The sequence below is a fragment of the Oncorhynchus kisutch genome, linkage group LG23 (genome assembly GCF_002021735.2).
Source record: "Oncorhynchus kisutch isolate 150728-3 linkage group LG23, Okis_V2, whole genome shotgun sequence".
In the NCBI taxonomy this organism is placed as follows: domain Eukaryota; kingdom Metazoa; phylum Chordata; class Actinopteri; order Salmoniformes; family Salmonidae; genus Oncorhynchus; species Oncorhynchus kisutch.
In genome coordinates, this window is record NC_034196.2 from 3,755,707 (window position 1) to 3,775,682 (window position 19,976).

General features: G+C 45.8%; 1 pseudogene; it reads right to left on the reverse strand.

Moving 5' to 3' along the window:
* Positions 1-19,542, reverse strand: part of LOC109868223 (ribosome-recycling factor, mitochondrial-like) — a 33,781-nt pseudogene extending 14,239 nt beyond the window's left edge.
* Between the last annotated feature and the right edge of the window lie 434 nt (positions 19,543-19,976).

Genomic DNA, 19,976 nt, shown 5'->3' on the forward strand with positions numbered 1-19,976 from the left:
AACGGGTGGAATGGAGTACAACGGATGGAATGGAGTACAACGGGTGGAATGGAGTACAACGGTTGGAATGGAGATGGAATGGAGTACAACGGGTGGAATGGAGTACAACGGATGGAATGGAGTACAACGGATGGAATGGAGATGGAATGGAGTACAACGGGTGGAATGGAGTACAACGGATGGAATGGAGTACAACGGATGGAATGGAGTACAACGGGTGGAATGGAGTACAACGGATGGAATGGAGATGGAATGGAGTACAACGGATGGAATGGAGTACAACGGATGGAATGGAGATGGAATGGAGTACAACGGATGGAATGGAGTACAACGGATGGAATGGAGTACAACGGGTGGAATGGAGATGGAATGGAGTACAACGGGTGAAATGGAGTACAACGGATGGAATGGAGATGGAATGGAGTACAACGGGTGGAATGGAGTACAACGGATGGAATGGAGTACAACGGATGGAATGGAGTACAACGGGTGGAATGGAGTACAACGGGTGGAATGGAGATGGAATGGAGTACAACGGGTGGAATGGAGTACAACGGGTGGAATGGAGTACAACGGGTGGAATGGAGTACAACGGATGGAATGGAGTACAACGGATGGAATGGAGATGGAATGGAGTACAACGGTGGAATGGAGTACAACGGGTGAATGGAGTACAACGGATGGAATGGAGTACAACGGATGGAATGGAGATGGAATGGAGTACAACGGGTGGAATGGAGTACAACGGGTGGAATGGAGTACAATGGGTGGAATGGAGTACAACGGATGGAATGGAGTACAACGGAAGGAATGGAGTACAACGGATGGAATGGAGTACAACGGGTGGAATGGAGTACAACGGGTGGAATGGAATACAACGGGTGGAATGGAGTACAACGGATGGAATGGAGTACAACGGAAGGAATGGAGTACAACGGGTGGAATGGAGTACAACGGAAGGAATGGAGTACAACGGATGGAATGGAGTACAACGGAAGGAATGGAGTACAACCGAAGGAATGGAGTACAACGGGTGGAATGGAGATGGAATGGAGTACAACGGATGGAATGGAGATGGAATGGAGTACAACGGATGGAATGGAGTACAACGGGTGGAATGGAGTACAACGGGTGGAATGGAATGGAGTACAACGGGTGGAATGGAGATGGAATGGAGTACAACGGATTGGAATGGAGATGGAATGGAGTACAACGGATGGAATGGAGATGGAATGGAGTACAACGGATGGAATGGAGATGGAATGGAGTACAACGGATGGAATGGAGTACAACGAGTGGAATGGAGATGGAATGGAGTACAAAGGATGGAATGGAGTACAACGGAAGGAATGGAGTACAACGGGTGGAATGGAGTACAACGGAAGGAATGGAGTACAACGGATGGAATGGAGTACAACGGATGGAATGGAGTACAACGGATGGAATGGAGTACAACGGGTGGAATGGAGTACAAAGGGTGGAATGGAGTACAACGGAAGGAATGGAGTACAACGGATGGAATGGAGTACAACGGGTGTAATGGAGATGGAATGGAGTACAACGGATGGAATGGAGTACAACGGGTGGAATGGAGTACAACGGATGGAATGGAGTACAACGGATGGAATGGAGATGGAATGAAGTACAACGGGTGGAATGTAGATGGAATGGAGTACAACGGATGGAATGGAGTACAACGGGTGGAATGGAGATGGAATGGAGTACAACGGATGGAATGGAGTACAACGGATGGAATGGAGATGGAATGGAGTACAACGGGTGAAATGGAGTACAACGGATGGAATGGAGTACAACGGATGGAATGGAGTACAACGGGTGGAATGGAGTACAACGGATGGAATGGAGTACAACGGGTGGAATGGAGTACAACGGTTGGAATGGAGATGGAATGGAGTACAACGGGTGGAATGGAGTACAACGGATGGAATGGAGTACAACGGACGGAATGGAGTACAACGGACGGAATGGAGATGGAATGGAGTACAACGGGTGGAATGGAGTACAACGGATGGAATGGAGTACAACGGATGGAATGGAGTACAACGGGTGGAATGGAGTACAACGGATGGAATGGAGATGGAATGGAGTACAACGGATGGAATGGAGTACAACGGATGGAATGGAGATGGAATGGAGTACAACGGATGGAATGGAGTACAACGGATGGAATGGAGTACAACGGGTGGAATGGAGATGGAATGGAGTACAACGGATGGAATGGAGTACAACGGGTGAAATGGAGTACAACGGATGGAATGGAGATGGAATGGAGTACAACGGGTGGAATGGAGTACAACGGATGGAATGGAGTACAACGGATGGAATGGAGTACAACGGGTGGAATGGAGTACAACGGGTGGAATGGAGATGGAATGGAGTACAACGGGTGGAATGGAGTACAACGGGTGGAATGGAGTACAACGGATGGAATGGAGTACAACGGATGGAATGGAGATGGAATGGAGTACAACGGGTGGAATGGAGTACAACGGGTGGAATGGAGTACAACGGATGGAATGGAGTACAACGGATGGAATGGAGATGGAATGGAGTACAAACGGGTGGAATGGAGTACAACGGGTGGAATGGAGTAACAACGGGTGGAATGGAGTACAACGGATGGAATGGAGTACAACGGATGGAATGGAGATGGAATGGAGTACAACGGGTGGAATGGAGTACAACGGGTGGAATGGAGATGGAATGGAGTACAACGGATGGAATGGAGATGGAATGGAGTACAACGGATGGAATGGAGTACAACGGATGGAATGGAGTACAACGGGTGAAATGGAGTACAAACGGATGGAATGGAGATGGAATGGAGTACAACGGGTGGAATGGAGTACAAACGGATGGAATGGAGTACAACGGATGGAATGGAGTACAACGGATGGAATGGAGTACAACGGGTGGAATGGAGATGGAATGGAGTAACAACGGGTGGAATGGAGTACAACGGGTGGAATGGAGTACAAACGGATGGAATGGAGTACAACGGATGGAATGGAGATGGAATGGAGTACAACGGGTGGAATGGAGTACAAACAGGTGGAATGGAGTACAACGGATGGAATGGAGTACAACGGATGGAATGGAGATGGAATGGAGTACAACGGGTGGAATGGAGTACAACGGGTGGAATGGAGTACAACGGGTGGAATGGAGTACAACGGATGGAATGGAGTACAATGGATGGAATGGAGATGGAATGGAGTACAACGGGTGGAATGGAGTACAACGGGTGGAATGGAGTACAACGGATGGAATGGAGTACAACGGATGGAATGGAGTACAACGGGTGGAATGGAGTACAACGGGTGGAATGGAGTACAACGGGTGGAATGGAGTACAACGGGTGGAATGGAGTACAACGGGTGGAATGGAGTACAACGGGTGGAATGGAGTACAACGGATGGAATGGAGTACAACGGATGGAATGGAGATGGAATGGAGTACAACGGGTGGAATGGAGTACAACGGGTGGAATGGAGTACAACGGATGGAATGGAGTACAACGGATGGAATGGAGATGGAATGGAGTACAACGGGTGGAATGGAGTACAACGGGTGGAATGGAGTACAACGGGTGGAATGGAGTACAACGGGTGGAATGGAGTACAACGGATGGAATGGAGATGGAATGGAGTACAACGGGTGGAATGGAGTACAACGGGTGGAATGGAGTACAACGGGTGGAATGGAGTACAACGGATGGAATGGAGTACAACGGGTGGAATGGAGTACAACGGGTGGAATGGAGTACAACGGGTGGAATGGAGTACAACGGGTGGAATGGAGTACAACGGGTGGAATGGAGTACAACGGATGAATGGAGTACAACGGGTGGAATGGAGTACAACGGGTGGAATGGAGTACAACGGGTGGAATGGAATACAACGGGTGGAATGGAGATGGAATGGAGTACAACGGGTGGAATGGAGTACAACGGGTGGAATGGAGTACAACGGGTGGAATGGAGTACAACGGGTGGAATGGAGTACAACGGGTGGAATGGAGTACAAACGGATGGAATGGAGTACAACGGGTGGAATGGGCAAAGAAGCAGCCTCCACTGTTGTACACCTATTGTGGCTGAGTGCTGCTGAGTTCCAGGCTGAGCTCCTCAAGGTGAAGCAGAACTGTGCTTCACTACTAAATGAGTCAAAGCCAAAAACAACAATCTCCCTTTAAAACGGATCCCAGCATCAGACAGGGACAACCCTCATTCATAACAACATAGGATGAAGGACGGAGAAAGAGAAGGGGGAGAGAGAGAGAGGAAAAGAGAGAAAGAAACAACACAGGGAAAGGAAAAGAGAAGAATGAAGACAGGGAAATAGAGAAGTGTGTGTGCGTGTGTGTGTGTGTGTGTGTGTGTGTGTGTGTGTGTGTGTGTGTGTGTGTGTGCGAGAGAGCATCACTTGGAGCAGTTAGTCCTCCTCCTTCACAGAGGGTACAGCACGGTCACTTCCTGCTGATGACAGCTGACCACAAAATATTGGCCTTTGTTTCAATCGCTCGAGATCAAAGGGCTTCCCAGAACCATCGATCACTACGGCTGAACACGAGGCTGGAGAAAGAGCGCCCGACTCAGGTTTCAGATGGAGAAAGAGAGAGAGAGATGGAGAGAGAGAGAGAGAGAGAGAGAGAGAGCGCCCGACTCAGGTTTCAGATGGAGAAAGAGAAAGAGAGACAGAGGGAATGAGAGAGAGAGCGCGAGAGAGAGAGAGAGAGAGAGAGCGCGAGAGAGAGAGAGAGAGAGCGTGAGAGAGAGGGAACGAGAGAGAGAGAGAGAGAAAGAGAGACAGAGAGGGAACGAGAGAGAGAGCGCGAGAAAGAGAGACAGAGAGGGAACGAGAGAGAGAGAGAGCGAGAGAGAGCGCGCGAGAGAGAGAGCGAGAGAGAGAGAGCGCGCGCGCGAGAGAGAGAGAGAGAGAGAGAGAGAGAGAGAGAGAGAGAGAGAGAGAGAGAGAGAGGAGAGAGAGAGAGAGAGAGAGAGAGAGAGAGAGAGAGAGAGAGAGAGAGAGAGAGAGAGAGAGAGAGAGAGAGAGAGAGAGAGAGAGAGAGACGTGTTCATTTCACAGTGCGTTGCCGTCAGCCCAGTGTGGTTCATACAGAGGAGAACCCTAACCCACCCAGCCAGCAGTGTGTGGGAAGCCGGTCATGTTGACCACGATGAGCTGAGGGGGTTTCATGGACATCTGACCAACTGGTTCAGGGGGAATTAGCCATCTGTCGTGTGCACCACGATATGATCCAGAGCTCCTGAAAAACAAAGGACCAGAATAAAACACGAGTCGAATATACTTCAATGATAAATGTAATTGATTTCCCAGAGGGGAAATTGGATGTCACCAGCATGTAACACAAGACATGCCCAAGTATATGACCAAAACAACTTAACCATTATCTAGGCCCGCCTAAACCCTCATCACCAAAAACAGCATTGAGTACACGATCCAAACCAACCTCCCCACAATTCAATTGGCAGAGTGTAAGCTGAGGCTTATGGTTGGCGTGAGGAACTGAGAAACAGCTTCTATCTTCACCCAATACCCTGCCCTGAACTTTAGTCACTGTTGCTAGCCAGCTACCACCCAGTACTCTACCCTGAACCTTAGACACTGCTAACTTATGTACATAGTCATTGAACACTGGTCACTTTAATCATGTTTATATACCATTTCACTCACTTTATAAGTACACTGAGTGCACAAAACATTAGGAACACCTGCTCTTTCCATGACATAGACTGATCAGGTGAATCCAGGTGAAAGCTGTGATCCCTTATTGATGTCACTTGTTAAATCCACTTCAATCAGTGTAGATGAAGGGGAGGAGACAGATTAAAGAAGGACTTGTAAGCCTTGAGACATGGATTGTGTATGTGTGCCATTCAGAGGGTGAATGGGCAAGACAAAATATTTAAGTGTCTTTGAACGGGGTATGGTAGTAGGAGCCAGGCGCACCGGTGTGAGTGTGTCAAGAACAGCAACACTGCTGGGTTTTTCACGCTCAACAGTTTCCCGTGTGTATCAAGAATGGTTCACCACCCAAAGAACATCCAGCAAACTTGACACAACTGTTGGAAGCATTGGAGTCAACATGGACCAGCATCCCTGTGGAACGCTTTCAACACCTTGAAGAGTCCATGCTACGACAAATTGAGGGCAAACGGGGGTGGAACTTAATATTAGGAAAGTAATCCTAATATTTTGTACACTCACTGTATATACTCTTTTCTAGACATGGCTCATCCTACAGTACTCCTATTTTGTATATATTTATATTTATATATTATATGTCCAGTTGAAGTCGGAAGTTTACATACACTTAGGTTGGAGTCATTAAAACTTGTTTTTCAACCACTCCACACATTTCTTGTTAACAAACTATAGTTTTGGCAATTCGGTTAGGACATCTACTTTGTGCATGACAAAAGTAATTTTTCCAACAATTGTTTACAGACAGATTATTTCACTTCACTTCACAATTCCAGTGGGTCAAAAGTTTACATACACTAAGTTGACTGTGTCTTTAATAAACAGCTTGGAAAAGTCCAGAAAACTATGTCATGGCTTTAAAAGCTTCTGATAGGCTAATTGACATCATTTGAGTCAATTGGAGGTGTACCTGTGGATGTATTTCAAGGCCTACCTTCCAACTCATTGCCTCTTTGCTTGACATCATGGGAAAATCAAAAGAAATCAGCCAAGACCTCAGAAAACAAATGGTACACCTCCACAAGTCTGGTTCATCCCTGGGAACAATTTCCAAACACCTGAAGGTACCACGTTCATCTGTACAAACAATAGTACGCAAGTATAAACACCATGGGACCACGCAGCCGTCATACCGCTCAGGAAGGAGACGCATGCTGTATCCTAGAGATGAACGTACTTTGGTGCGAAAAGCGCAAATCAAACCCAGAACAACAGCAAAGGACATTGTGAAGGTGCTGGAGGAAACAGGAAGAAAAGAATGTATATCCACAGTAAAATGAGTCCCATATTGACATAACCTGAAAGGACGGATGCACTTCACAAAATGGCATGAGGAAGAACAATTATGTGGATATATTGATGCAACATCTCAAGACAGTCGGGAAGTTAAAGCTTGGTCACAAATGGGTCTTCCAAATGGACAATGACCCCAAGCATACTTCCAAAGTTGTGGCAAAATGGCTTAAGGGCAACAAAGTCAAGGTGTTGGAGTGGCCATCACAAAGCCCTGACCTCAATCCTATAGAAAACGTGGGCAGAACTGAAAACCTGTGTGCGAGCAAGGAGGCCTACAAACCTGACTCAGTTACAGCAGCTCTGTCAGGAGGAATGGGCCAAAATTCACCCATCTTATTGTGGGAAATTTGTGGAAGGCTACCTGAAATGTTTGACCCAAGTTTAACAATTTAAAGGAAATGCTACCAAATACTAATTGAGTGTATAAGAACTTCTGACCCACTTGGAATGTGATGAAAGAAATAAAAGCTGAAATAAATAATTCTCTCTACTATTATTCTCTACTATTAAAACGTTCTGCCCCTGAACAGGCAGTTAACCCACTGTTCCTAGGCCGTCATTGAAAATAAGAATTTGTTCTTAACTGACTTGCCTAGTTAAATCAAGATAAAATACATTTAAAAAACATTATCTCCTCTCTCTCACCCCCTAACACTGCAGACTGCAGAACCAGAGCTACTCTCCGACATGAGTCAACTTTCCTCGTCTGGTTTACCTCAGACGCCGCTGTTTCCTCCCCCTCTGTCCTCTGCCTTACCTCACCAACTCAATGGTGGGTGGGTTCAAGATTATTCTACCACTTGTTTTGTGTAGGAGAGGGACTACCGCCATTCTGGGTACCTATACTTGTGCTTTAGAAAGTAAAACAGTAAGTTTATACAAGCTATTGCTTGCTTCATTCTAATTTCCTGGTGCAAAGACAGGTCCTTAACAGATTTGGACGCATTCAACACCAACGACCAAAACTTAACTGTAACTTAGCTTTTGTGGCGCGATAGGTAACAATGCTTCGTGGGAGGCAGTTATTGACATGTTCAGAGGGTCCCTAGTTCGAGCCCGGGTTGGGGCAAGGAGAGGGACCCAGCTATTGGGAACAGTGAGTGCATGCCACGACAGAGCTAGTCTGGTCTGAGATGTTGTCTGGTAGGAAAGACTTCCTGTAAGCCCTGTCTGTGACTCTGGGCCCTTACTTCAACCCAAGTACTCAGTGCCTGTATGTATTACCTGAAAGTAATAGGAATGTGTGATAATATACAGTACTTTAAATCAACTTGATTTTATACTCCGTGTCAGCCTAACTAAGAGCCAGCCTGTGCTACCTGGGCCATTGCCTCTTCCCCAGGCTAATTGCTAGAGCCGGCAGGTGGACGAGAGAGACTACCTGGGCCTCTATGGACGTGTGCCTGGCTGCCTGCTCTGCACATCTGCTTACACTTCCAGAGGGCACACAGGAATTTCCTAAACGGCATGAGGAGGGATGTGGATCGACCGGGAAGCCATTAGCCAAATGGGCTCTTCCTGGTCAGGGCACAGGCAGCTGACCCACAATGGCGAAAGGTAGACAAGTAGTCAACAATATAGGCTTCTCAAAAAACTAAACGTACAAATCAAATCAAATGTATTTATAAAGCCCTTCGTACATCAGCTGATATCTCAAAGTGCTGTACAGAAACCCAGCCTAAAACCCCAAACAGCAAGCAATGCAGGTGTAGAAGCACGGTGGCTAGGAAAAACTCCCTAGAAAGGCCAAAACCTTGCTTAAATTCACACAGGACACCGGATAAGACATAAGACAGGAGAAGTACTCCAGATATAACAAACTGACCCTAGCCCCCCGACACATAAACTACTGCAGCATAAATACTGGGTCGTGTTCAGTAGGGCACACCGTAGAAAAACATTTTGCAACAGAATACAAACATGTATTATCATAGGAAAACATTCAGGTAGTAGCTAACCCCCTGTTTCAAAACATTTTCTCCCTAGTACTGAACACGACCCTGGCTTCCTCATGATAAAGTCCTATCAGAAAGCAGACTTTGAGTTGGTTCTTGTGTGACTTTATACTGGGGATGTTTAGCGGGTGGGTGCCCTAGACTGGAGGGTGTCTTGGGAACATGAGGATGACATGACATTAACTAATCGTTTTGAACTATGGAAGCCTGTGCAAACCCATTTCTGGGTGACTGGGGTCCTGATCTGTTATATAAATGGCTTTCCTTTCACAGTGTATTAATCTGAGCCAGTATACACAGAGCTGTCCAGCGAGGACTGGACGTTAGCCCAGCGTTCCCATGGAAAAGAGTCTTCTTCTAGCAGAGGAACTGACAGAGTGGCAGGCTATAATATGTGTGTGCGGTTGTATTTTTTGAGAACTAACAGCTGACTGAAGACGGGACGTTTGGGCTGAGGTTGAGTCCGTTTCTGCAATAACAGGGACTATTAACAATGGGATGAAACTTTGTTGCCCCTTGCTGACATAAGCAACGTGTTAAATCAAACGATGAATAGGATGGAACTAGTCTAGTCTCTTTAGCTAACATTCCACTCCTGGTCATTGTCAAAGAGACTGACCTTTCAGAAATCTCAATGTTCAAAATGCAGCTGGATTTACGGCGGATTTGCTCATTGGTTGTTGGAAATAACATTCATATTTGACATGACACCACGTGGAGCCTCCAAAATAGAATTACAATTTAAGTCAAAAACAAACATGTAGCTGTTAGCTAGCGTAAAACAAAGCTAAGACGTTTTTTTTGGTTGGAATTGCAGTAGCTATGCATTTACCGTAAAACTCAAATTAATTGCCCCGGGTGCTTATTTTGCTTCAATCGCGGAACACAAACCGTTGTTTTTTAGAGACAGGCTTCTATTTGAGCCAGGCGTCTATTTACCTTAATGCGCACAGCTTTTGCTCAATAAAATGTTGTAAAGACTACCAGACTGTTTATTGTGACCAGTATAAACATTACAATACAAATCCATCATTTCTTGCACAAGCTCGATGAAGTTCACTTGTAAAACAATGAATTTAGATCTGGCAATGTGTGCCGATGCCTGGCTATTAAAAGAGACAGGCGGCTATTTGAGAATGCCATTCATTTAAGTTTACGGTAGTTTGAGAATTTAGAAGTGAGCTACCAACTATTCACATACTGTTTCGCCTGGACAAACAAAAAGAAAAGTAGAAAACTCATCTTTACACGTGTACTTTTCTGGAGCGTAGTTTTGAAGTTGACTAAAACAAGCAGACAACAAGAAAATTGTGTCTGAAAATGATCAAGTTTTCGCTGTGAGCCAACGGGGTACCCAAGGTAACCATGGGTTGTTTTCCCCGCCGGCGGGCGGGACCGCAATGTACTATTTCATACCGAACTGGGACTATGGGTACACTCGTAATGGCCGCCAGTCCAACCATTATGCCATCATTGACTTGAATGGCCCATTGTATTCATTATATTTCTATGGCAGAACATGCAGTCAGGACCGGATGAAAAGAGAAAATGTGTGCAACAATTTTTATATATATATATACAGTGGGGAGAACAACTATTAGATACACTGCCGATTTTGCGTGTTTTCCTACTTACAAAGCATGTAGAGGTCTGTCATTTTTATCATAGGTACACTTCAACTGAGAGAGACGGAATCTAAAACCAAAATCCAGAAAATCACATTGTATGATTTTTAAGTAATTCATTTGCATTTTATTGCATGACATAAGTATTTCATCACCTACCAACCAGTAAGAATTCCGGCTCTCACAGACCTGTTAGTTTTTCTTTAAGAAGCCCCCCTGTTCTCCACTCATTACCTGTATTAACTGCACCTGTTTGAACTCGTTACCTGTATAAAAGACACCTGTCCAGACACTCAATCAAACAGACTCCAACCTCTCACAATGGCCAAGACCAGAGAGCTGTGTAAGGACATCAGGGGTAAAATTGTAGACCTGCACAAGGCTGGGATGGGCTACCGGACAATAGGCAAGCAGCTTGGTGAGAAGGCAACAACTGTTGGCGCAATTATTAGAAAATGGAAGAAGTTCAAGCTGACGGTCAATCACCCTCGGTCTGGGGCTCCATGCAAGATCTCACCTCGTGGGGCATCAATGATCATGAGGAAGGTGAGGGATCAGCCCAGAACTACACGGCAGGACCTGGTCAATGACCTGAAGAGAGCTGGGACCACAGTCTCAAAGAAAACCATTAGTAACACACTACGCCGTCATGGATTAAAATCCTGCAGCGCACGCAAGGTCCCCCTGCTCAAGCCAGCGCATGTTCAGGCCCGTCTGAAGTTTGCCAATGACCATCTGGGTGATCCAGAGGAGGAATGGGAGAAGGTCATGTGGTCTGATGAGACAAAAATAGAGCTTTTTGGTCTAAACTCCACTCGCCGTGTTTGGGGGAAGAAGGATGAGTACAATCCCAAGAACACCATCCCAACCGTGAAGCATGGAGGTGGAAACATCATTCTTAGGGGATGCTTTTCTGCAAAGGGGACAGGACGACTGCACCGTATTGAGGGGAGGATTGATCGGGCCATAATCTTGGCCAACAACCTCCTTCCCTCAGTAAGAGCATTGAAGATGGGTCGTGGCTGGGTCTTCCAGCATGACAATGACCCGAGACACACAGCCAGGGCAACTAAGGAGTGGCTCCGTAAGAAGCATCTCAAGGTCCTGGAGTGGCCTAGCCACCAGAACCCAATAGAAAATCTTTGGAGGGAGCTGAAAGTCCATATTGCCCAGCGACAGCCCCGAAACCTGAAGGATTTGGAGAAGGTCTGTATGGAGGAGGGCTAAAATCCCTGCTGCAGTGTGTGCAAAACTGGTCAAGAACTACAGGAAACGTATGATCTCTGTAATTGCAAACAAAGGTTTCTGTACCAAATATTAACTTCTGCTTTTCTGATGTATCAAATACTTATGTCATGCAATAAAATGAAAATTAATTACTTAAAAATCATACAATATGATTTTCTGGATTTTTAGATTAGATTCCGTCTCTCACAGTTGAAGTGTACCTATGATAAAAAATTACAGACCTCTACATGCTTTGTAAGTAGGAAAACCTGCAAAATCGGCAGTGTCTCAAATACTTGTTCTCCCCACTGTATACGTGTGTGTGTGTGTGTGTGTATATATATATATATATAATATATATACAGTTGAAGTCGGACGTTTACATACACCTTAGCCAAATACATTTAAACTCAGTTTTTCAATTCCTGACATTTAATCCTACAAAAAATTCTCTGTCTTAGGTCAGTTAGGATCAACACTTTATTTTAGAATGTGACTAGAATGTGACTATTTTAGAATGTGAATTTCAGAATAATAGCAGACAGAATTATTTATTTCAGCTTTTATTTCTTTCATCACATTCCCAGTGGGTCAGAAGTTTACATACACTCAATTAGTATTTGGTAGCATTGCCTTTAAATTGTTTAACTTGGGTCAAATGTTTCGGGTAGCCCTCCACAAGCTTCCCACAATAAGATGGGTGAATTTTGGCCCATTCCTCCTGACAGAGCTGCTGTAACTGAGTCAGGTTTGTAGGCCTCCTTGCTCGCACACAGGTTTTCAGTTCTGCCCACGTTTTCTATAGGATTGAGGTCAGGGCTTTGTGATGGCCACTCCAACACCTTGACTTTGTTGCCCTTAAGCCATTTTGCCACAACTTTGGAAGTATGCTTGGGGTCATTGTCCATTTGGAAGACCCATTTGTGACCAAGCTTTAACTTCCCGACTGTCTTGAGATGTTGCTTCAATATATCCACATAATTGTTCTTCCTCATGTTGCCATCTATTTTGTGAAGTGCACGAGTCCATCTTGCAGCAAAGCACCCCCACAACATGATGCTGCCACCCCTGTGCACAAAGTAGCTGTCCTCACCGACTAGCCAAAACTAGTTTGTTAACAAGAACTTTGTGGAGTGGTTGAAAAACGAGTTTCAATGACTCCAACCTAGGTGTATGTAAACTTGCGACTTCAACTGTATATACAGTGCATTTGGAAAGTATTCAGACCCCATGATTTTCCCCCACTTTGTTTTACGTTAGAGGCTTATTCTAAAATTATTTAAATTGTTTTTCCCCCCTCATCATTCTACACACAATACCCCATAATGACAAACAAAAAAAGTTTTGGGGAATTATCACAATTACATAAGTATTCAGACCCTCTACTTAGTACTTTGTTGAAGCACATTTGGCAGATATTACAGCCTTGAGTCTTTTAGGATATGATGCTACAAGCTTGGCACACCTGTATTTGGGGAATTTCTCAAGGACATTTAAAGACTTGTCCCGAAGGGTCATTGTCCTGTTGAAAGAAGAAACTTCACCCCAGTCTGAGGTCCTGAGCGCTCTGGTGCAGGTTCAAGGATCTCTCTGTACTTTGCTCCGTTCATCTTTCCCTTGATCCTGACTCGTCTCCCAGTCCCTGGCGCTGAAAAACATCCCCACAGCATTTTGCTGCCACCACTATGCTTCACCGTAGGGATGGTGCCTGGTTTCCTCCAGATGTGATGCTTGGCATACAGGCAAAAGAGTTCAATCTTGATTTCATCAGACCAGAGAATCATCATGGTATGAGAGCCTTTAGGTGCCTTTTGGCAAACTCCAAGCGGGCTGTCATGTGGAGAGGAGTGGCTTCCGTCTGGCCACTCTACCATAAAGGCCTGATTGGTGGAGTGCTGCAGAGATGGTTGTCCTTCTGAAAGGGTCTCCCATCTCCAGAGGAACTCTGGAGCTCTGTCAGAGTGACCATCGGGTTCTTGGTCATCTCCCTGACCTGGGCCCTTCTCCCCCGGTTGCTCAGTTTGGCCGGGCGGCCAGCTCCCTGACCTGGGCCCTTCTCCCCCGGTTGCTCAGTTTGGCTGAGTGGCCAGCTCTAGGAAGAGTCTTGGTGTTTCCAAACTTCTTCCATTTAAGAATGATGGAGGCCACTGTGTTCTTGGGGACCTTCAATGTTGCATAAATATTTTGGTACCCTTCCCCAGATCTGTGCTTCGACACAAACCTGTCTCGGAGCTCTACAGACAAATCCTTTGACCTCATGGCTTGTTTTTTTGCTCTGACATGCACTGTCAACTGTGGGACCTTATATAAACAAGTGTGTGCCTTTCCTCCAATCAGTTGTAGAAACATCTCAACTCAACTTGAGAAACACCTCCGATGGCATCGGCTTCATCAATAAGTGCATTGATAACGTCGTCCCTACAGAGACCGTATGTACATACCCCAACCAGAAGCCATGGATTACAGGCAACATCCGCACTGAGCTAAAGGCTAGAGCTTCTGCTTTCAAGGAGCGGGGACTCTAACCCGGAGGCTTATAAGAAATCCCGCTATGCCCTCCGACGAACAACCAAACAGGCAAAGCGTCAATACAGGACTAAGATCGAATTGTACTACATCGACTCTGATGCTTGTCGGATGTGGTAGGGTTTGCAAACCATTACAGACTACAAAGGGAAGCACAGCCAATAGCTGCCCAGTGACACAAGCCTACCATATGAGCTAAACTACTTCTATGCTCGCTTCGAGGCAAATAACACTGAAGCATGCATGAGAGCACCAGCTGTTCCTGGAAGACTGTGGGATCACGCTCTCCGCAGCCGATGTGAGTAAGACCTTTAAACAGGTCAACATTCACAAGGCCGCCGGGCCAGACGGATTACCAGGACGTGAACTGCGAGCATACGCTGACCAGCTAGCAAGTGTCTTCACTGACATTTTCAACCTCTCCCTGTCCGAGTCTGTAATACCAACATGTTTTAAGCAGACTACCATAGTGCTTGTGCCCAAGAACACTAAGGTAACCTGCCTAAACGACTACCGTCCCATAGCAATCTCTATTGCACTCCACACTGCCCTTTCCCACTTGGACAAAAGGAACACCTGTGTGAGAATGCTATTCATTGACTACAGCTCAGCGTTCAAAACCATAGTGCCCTCAAAGCTCATCAATAAGCTAAGGACCCTGGGACTAAACACCTCCCTCTGCAACTGGATCCTGGACTTCCTAGAAGGTCGCCCCCCGGTGGTAAGGGTAGGTAAACAACATATCCGCCACGTTGATCCTCAACTGAGGGGCCAATCAGGGGTGCATGTTCAGTCCCCTCCTATAGTCCCTCTTCACCCATGACTGCACGGCCAGGCAAGACTCCAACACCATCATTAAGTTTGCCGATTGCACAACATTGGTAGGCCTGATCACTGACAGCGACGAGACAGCCTATAGGGAGGAGGTCAGAGACCTGGTCTTGTGGTGCCAGGACAACAACATCTCCCTCAATGTGATCAAGACAAAGGAGATGATTGTTAACTAACTGAAAAAGAGGACCAAGCACGCCCTCATTCTCATCAACGAGGATGCAGTGGAGCACGTTGAGAGCTTCAAGTTCCTTGGTGTCCACATCACCAACAAACTAACATGGTCCAAGCACACCAAGACAGTCGTGAAGAGGGCACGACAAAACCTATTCTCCCTCAGAAGACTGAAAATATTTGGCATGGGTCCTCAGATCCTCAAAAGGTTCTACAGCTTCACCATCGAGAGCATCCTGGCTGGTTGCATCACTGCCTGGTATGGCAACTGCTCAGCTTCTGACCGCAAGGCACTACAGAGGGTAGTGCGAATGGCCTAGTACATCACTGGTGCCAAGCTTCCTGCCATCCAGGACCTCTATACCAGGCGGTGTCCGAGGACGGCCCTAAAAATTGTCAATGACTCCAGCCACCCTAGTCATAGACTGTTCTCTCTGCTACCGCACGGCAAGCGATACCGGAGCACCAAGTCTAGGTCCAAGAGGCTTATAAACAGCTTCTACCCCCAAGCCATACCCCCAAGCCATATGACTCATGAACATCTAATCAATTGCATTGCCCCCCCCCTCCCCCTCTTTTACACCACTGCTACTCTCTGTTGTTACCATCGATGCATAGTCACTTTAATAACTACCTACATGTACATACTACCTCGACTAACCGGTGCCCTCGAACATTGACTCCCTACCGGTACCCCCCCTGTATATAGTCTCGCTGTTGTTATTTTACTGCTGCTATTTAATTGAATTTATTTCTTACTCTTATCCGTATTTTTTTAATCTTCACTGTTGGTTAGGGGCTCGTAAGTCAGCATTTCACTGTAAGGTCAGCTGTTGTATTTGGTGCATGTGACTAATAAAATGTTCTTTGATTTGATTTGATTTACTCTGCGTCTCACAAAGACATGGCGGTTGGAACCAACAATCTCAAATTTGGACTAATCAGACCAAAGGACAGATTTCCACCGATCTAATGTCCATTGCTTGTGTTTCTTGGTCCATGCAAGTCTCTTCTTCTTATTGGTGTCCTTTAATAGTGGTTTCTTTGCAGCAATTCAACCATGAAGGCCCGATTCACGCAGTCTCCTCTGAACAGTCCATGTTGAGATGTGTCTGTTACTTGAACTCTGTGAAGCATTTATTTGGGCTGCAATTTCTGAGGCTGGTAACTCTAATGAACTTATCTTCTGCAGCAGAGGTAACTCTGAGTCTTCCTTTCCTGTGGCAGTCCTCATGAGAGCCAGGTAACTCTAATGAACTTACCCTCTGCAGCCGAGGTAACTCTGGGTCTTCCTCTCCTGTGGCAGTCCTCATGAGAGCCAGGTAACTCTAATGAACTTATCCTCTGCAGCAGAGGTAACTCTGGGTCTTCCTTTCCTGTGGCAGTCCTCATGAGAGTCAGTTAACTCTAATGAACTTATCTTCTGCAGCAGAGGTAACTCTGGGTCTTCCTCTCCTGTGGCAGTCCTCATGAGAGCCAGGTAACTCTAATGAACTTATCCTCTGCAGCAGAGGTAACTCTGTCTTCCTCTCCTGTGGCAGTCCTCATGAGAGCCAGGTAACTCTAATGAACTTATCCTCTGCAGCAGAGGTAACTCTGTCTTCCTCTCCTGTGGCAGTCCTCATGAGAGCCAGGTAACTCTAATGAACTTATATTCTGCAGCAGAGGTAACTCTGGGTCTTCCTTTCCTATGGCAGTCCTCATGAGTGCCAGTTTCATCATAGCGCTTGATGGGTTTTGCGACGGTACTTGAAGAAACTTTCAAAGTTCTTGAAATGTTCTGCATTGTCTGACCTTCATGTCTTAATGATAGACTGTCATTTCTCTTCACTTATTTGTGCTGTTCTTGCCATAATATGGACTTGGTCATTAAACAAATCTTCTGTATACCTCCCCTACCTTGTCACAACACAATTGATTGGCTCAAACGCATTAAGAAGGAAAGAAATTCCACTATTTCACATTGAAGAAGGCACACCTGTTAAGTGAAATGCATCCTAGGTAACTGAAACTTCCGGAACCGCAGGTAGTCTAGTGGTAAGAGAGGTGGGCCAGTAACTGAAAGATTGCTGGATCGAATCCCCGAGCTGACAAGGTAAAAATCTGTCGTACTTCCCCTAAACAAGGCAGTTAACCCACTTTTCCCCGGTAGGCCGTCAATGACTGACTTGCCTAGTTAAATAAAGGTTTTTAAAAAACAACCTCATGAAGCTGGTTGAGAGAATGCCAAGAGTGTGCAGAGCTGTAATCAAGGCAAAGGGTGGCAACTTTGAAGAATTTAAAAAATATATTTTTGATTTGTTTAAGACTCTTTTAGTTACTACATGATTCCATATGTGTTATTTCATAGTTTTGATGTCTTTACTATTATACAATGTAGACAATAGTACAAATAAAGAAAAAGCCTGTAATTTCTGAATGGTACTGTATATATACAGTGCATTCTGAAAGTATTCAGACCCCTTCATCTCTTCCACATTGTGTTATGTTACAGCCATAAAAAAACTGAAATATAATGAAATATATGAGTAGGTGTGTCCAAACTTTTGACTGGTACTGTATGTTTACATTATTCTAACGGTTATTACAGAGACCGGTCATTTGGCTAGTCAATTATGGTCATTTTTAATTCCATGACCGATTCAGTCCTACCCAGACGACGGTTCACCACATTAATCCGCCCTCTACAACAGGCCTTCCTTCAGCTAAGGTGGCTTTCCTCTCCCCTTTACAACAAACACAACACATAACGAGACCCAGATGAGACTATTATCAAGCATACACATGAACAAAATGATCTCATGATTCCCCCATTCCAGCATATCTCCAGTCAAGATTCCCTGTCAGCTCTAAATCCTGCAGTTTCCATGGATTACTGTGCATCTGGACAGATGGGCACAGGGTGACGGAGGGAGAGGTGAGAGGAAGGGGAGAGGGTAAGGAGGGGGGAATGGAGGGAGAGGGGGGTGGGGATGAGCTTCCTCCCCTTCAGGCCCTCCCCTTTAGCCCTCTCAGGGTTGAACTGCCCCAAGGGGAGAGGGGGGACAGGGGAGGGGAAAGGCTGTGACCTGGATGTCAAGGTCAACAGGGGTCAAGGTAAAGGGCAGGGTTCACTCTCACCCCTCAGGGAGAAAGTAAACACATGGAGATGCACTTTTCCTCATCTTTTGACCAATAATGAAATGAGAACCAACAGGGGACTTGTTATGCTTACAAAGATGGACACAGCTCAAACTTCAGGCCAGTGGGGCTCTGCATCCCTTTTTGAGCAATCGGTGGCTGATATCCACATACAATGAAATAGAACTGAAAAGTATCCTCTCTGTAATCTCAGCACCCTGAACTGAGTGCAGTGGCCAGCTACTCAACAGCTACTCCTTTCCATTGAATCAGGGAGTGACCGAGAGTGAGAGCCCCTACCTTAGTCTATGGCCCCTATGTACCTGTAGAGGTTTTGATGCTCAGGTTGCGGCTGAAGTCCTCTCTCAGGGCGGTGAGGACGGCCGCCATCTCCTCACTCACTTCCTCCAGACTGATGATATCCTCCGCCAGCGAGGAGTTGATGTTCACTTTGGCCGCCTGGCCCTTCGCTGCCTTCGCTGAGGGGAAAAAGAAAAGCGGCGGCCTTCGCTACAAGAGAGACTTCAAAGGGGCAAGAACAGAAGGAGGATGGAGGAGAGGAAGGAGACCTGCATGCTGGTAGTCTAGTCTAGACAATCAGAGTTATTACAAATAAAACCAAAATGAGAAAACACAGTGAAGTGGGGTTTTCTTCAACCTTCTCAAAAAGACAAAAAAAAAGCTCGTGAACGAAACGACCACCACTTCAGTACACAAGCAGAACAGAGGACAGATGGATGGAGTCTTGATTCCTACCCCTATATTTCCTGAGCCTTTGAGGGTTTTTTGAGGGCAACACTAGACCAAATCAAATAGGTACAAAGCAGTTGAGAGGCAATCGGCTCTCCGCTCACCTTTACTCATCTTGGTGGCATACAGGAGAACGCAGGTGGTGGCAGTGGGGGCGATATCTCGATGACATGTATTTGGGAACAGCAGTGGGACTCTGGAGCTGACCGCCAGCTGACAGGAAGACCTCAACAAAGGGACCAGGCATCGGCACAAAGCCAGCCACAGTAGGCCCAGCTGACTCGATGCCATCGCTGTCACACACAGACACACAAATGACAGAGATACAGAGAAGCGTAACAAAAACATTCCTTGAGACTTATGCAGACATTATTACAGTCTGATCTTATGATAACACACAAGCATAGTCACGCAAAATAACAAATACTGAAGTACTGAAATAAAATACCAACATCTATCTAATTTTCCTTTCATATTAGTGTAGTGATATTACAGTGCCATGGATGGCAAGCTGTAATAATAGCCAGCAGGGGGCGATACTTATGTCTAGCTACATACTGTATGTTGGTGCCTCAAGTGTTCAGCACACCACTGCTGCTAAATCATGTACGTCACTGCAAAAATGTTATATACAATTTATTTTTATTTTTAAATGTGGGTGATAAAAGTTTGCAGTGTAAACTTAAATGACTAAGCCCAGATGTAAAGTATGTAGAAAAGATAAT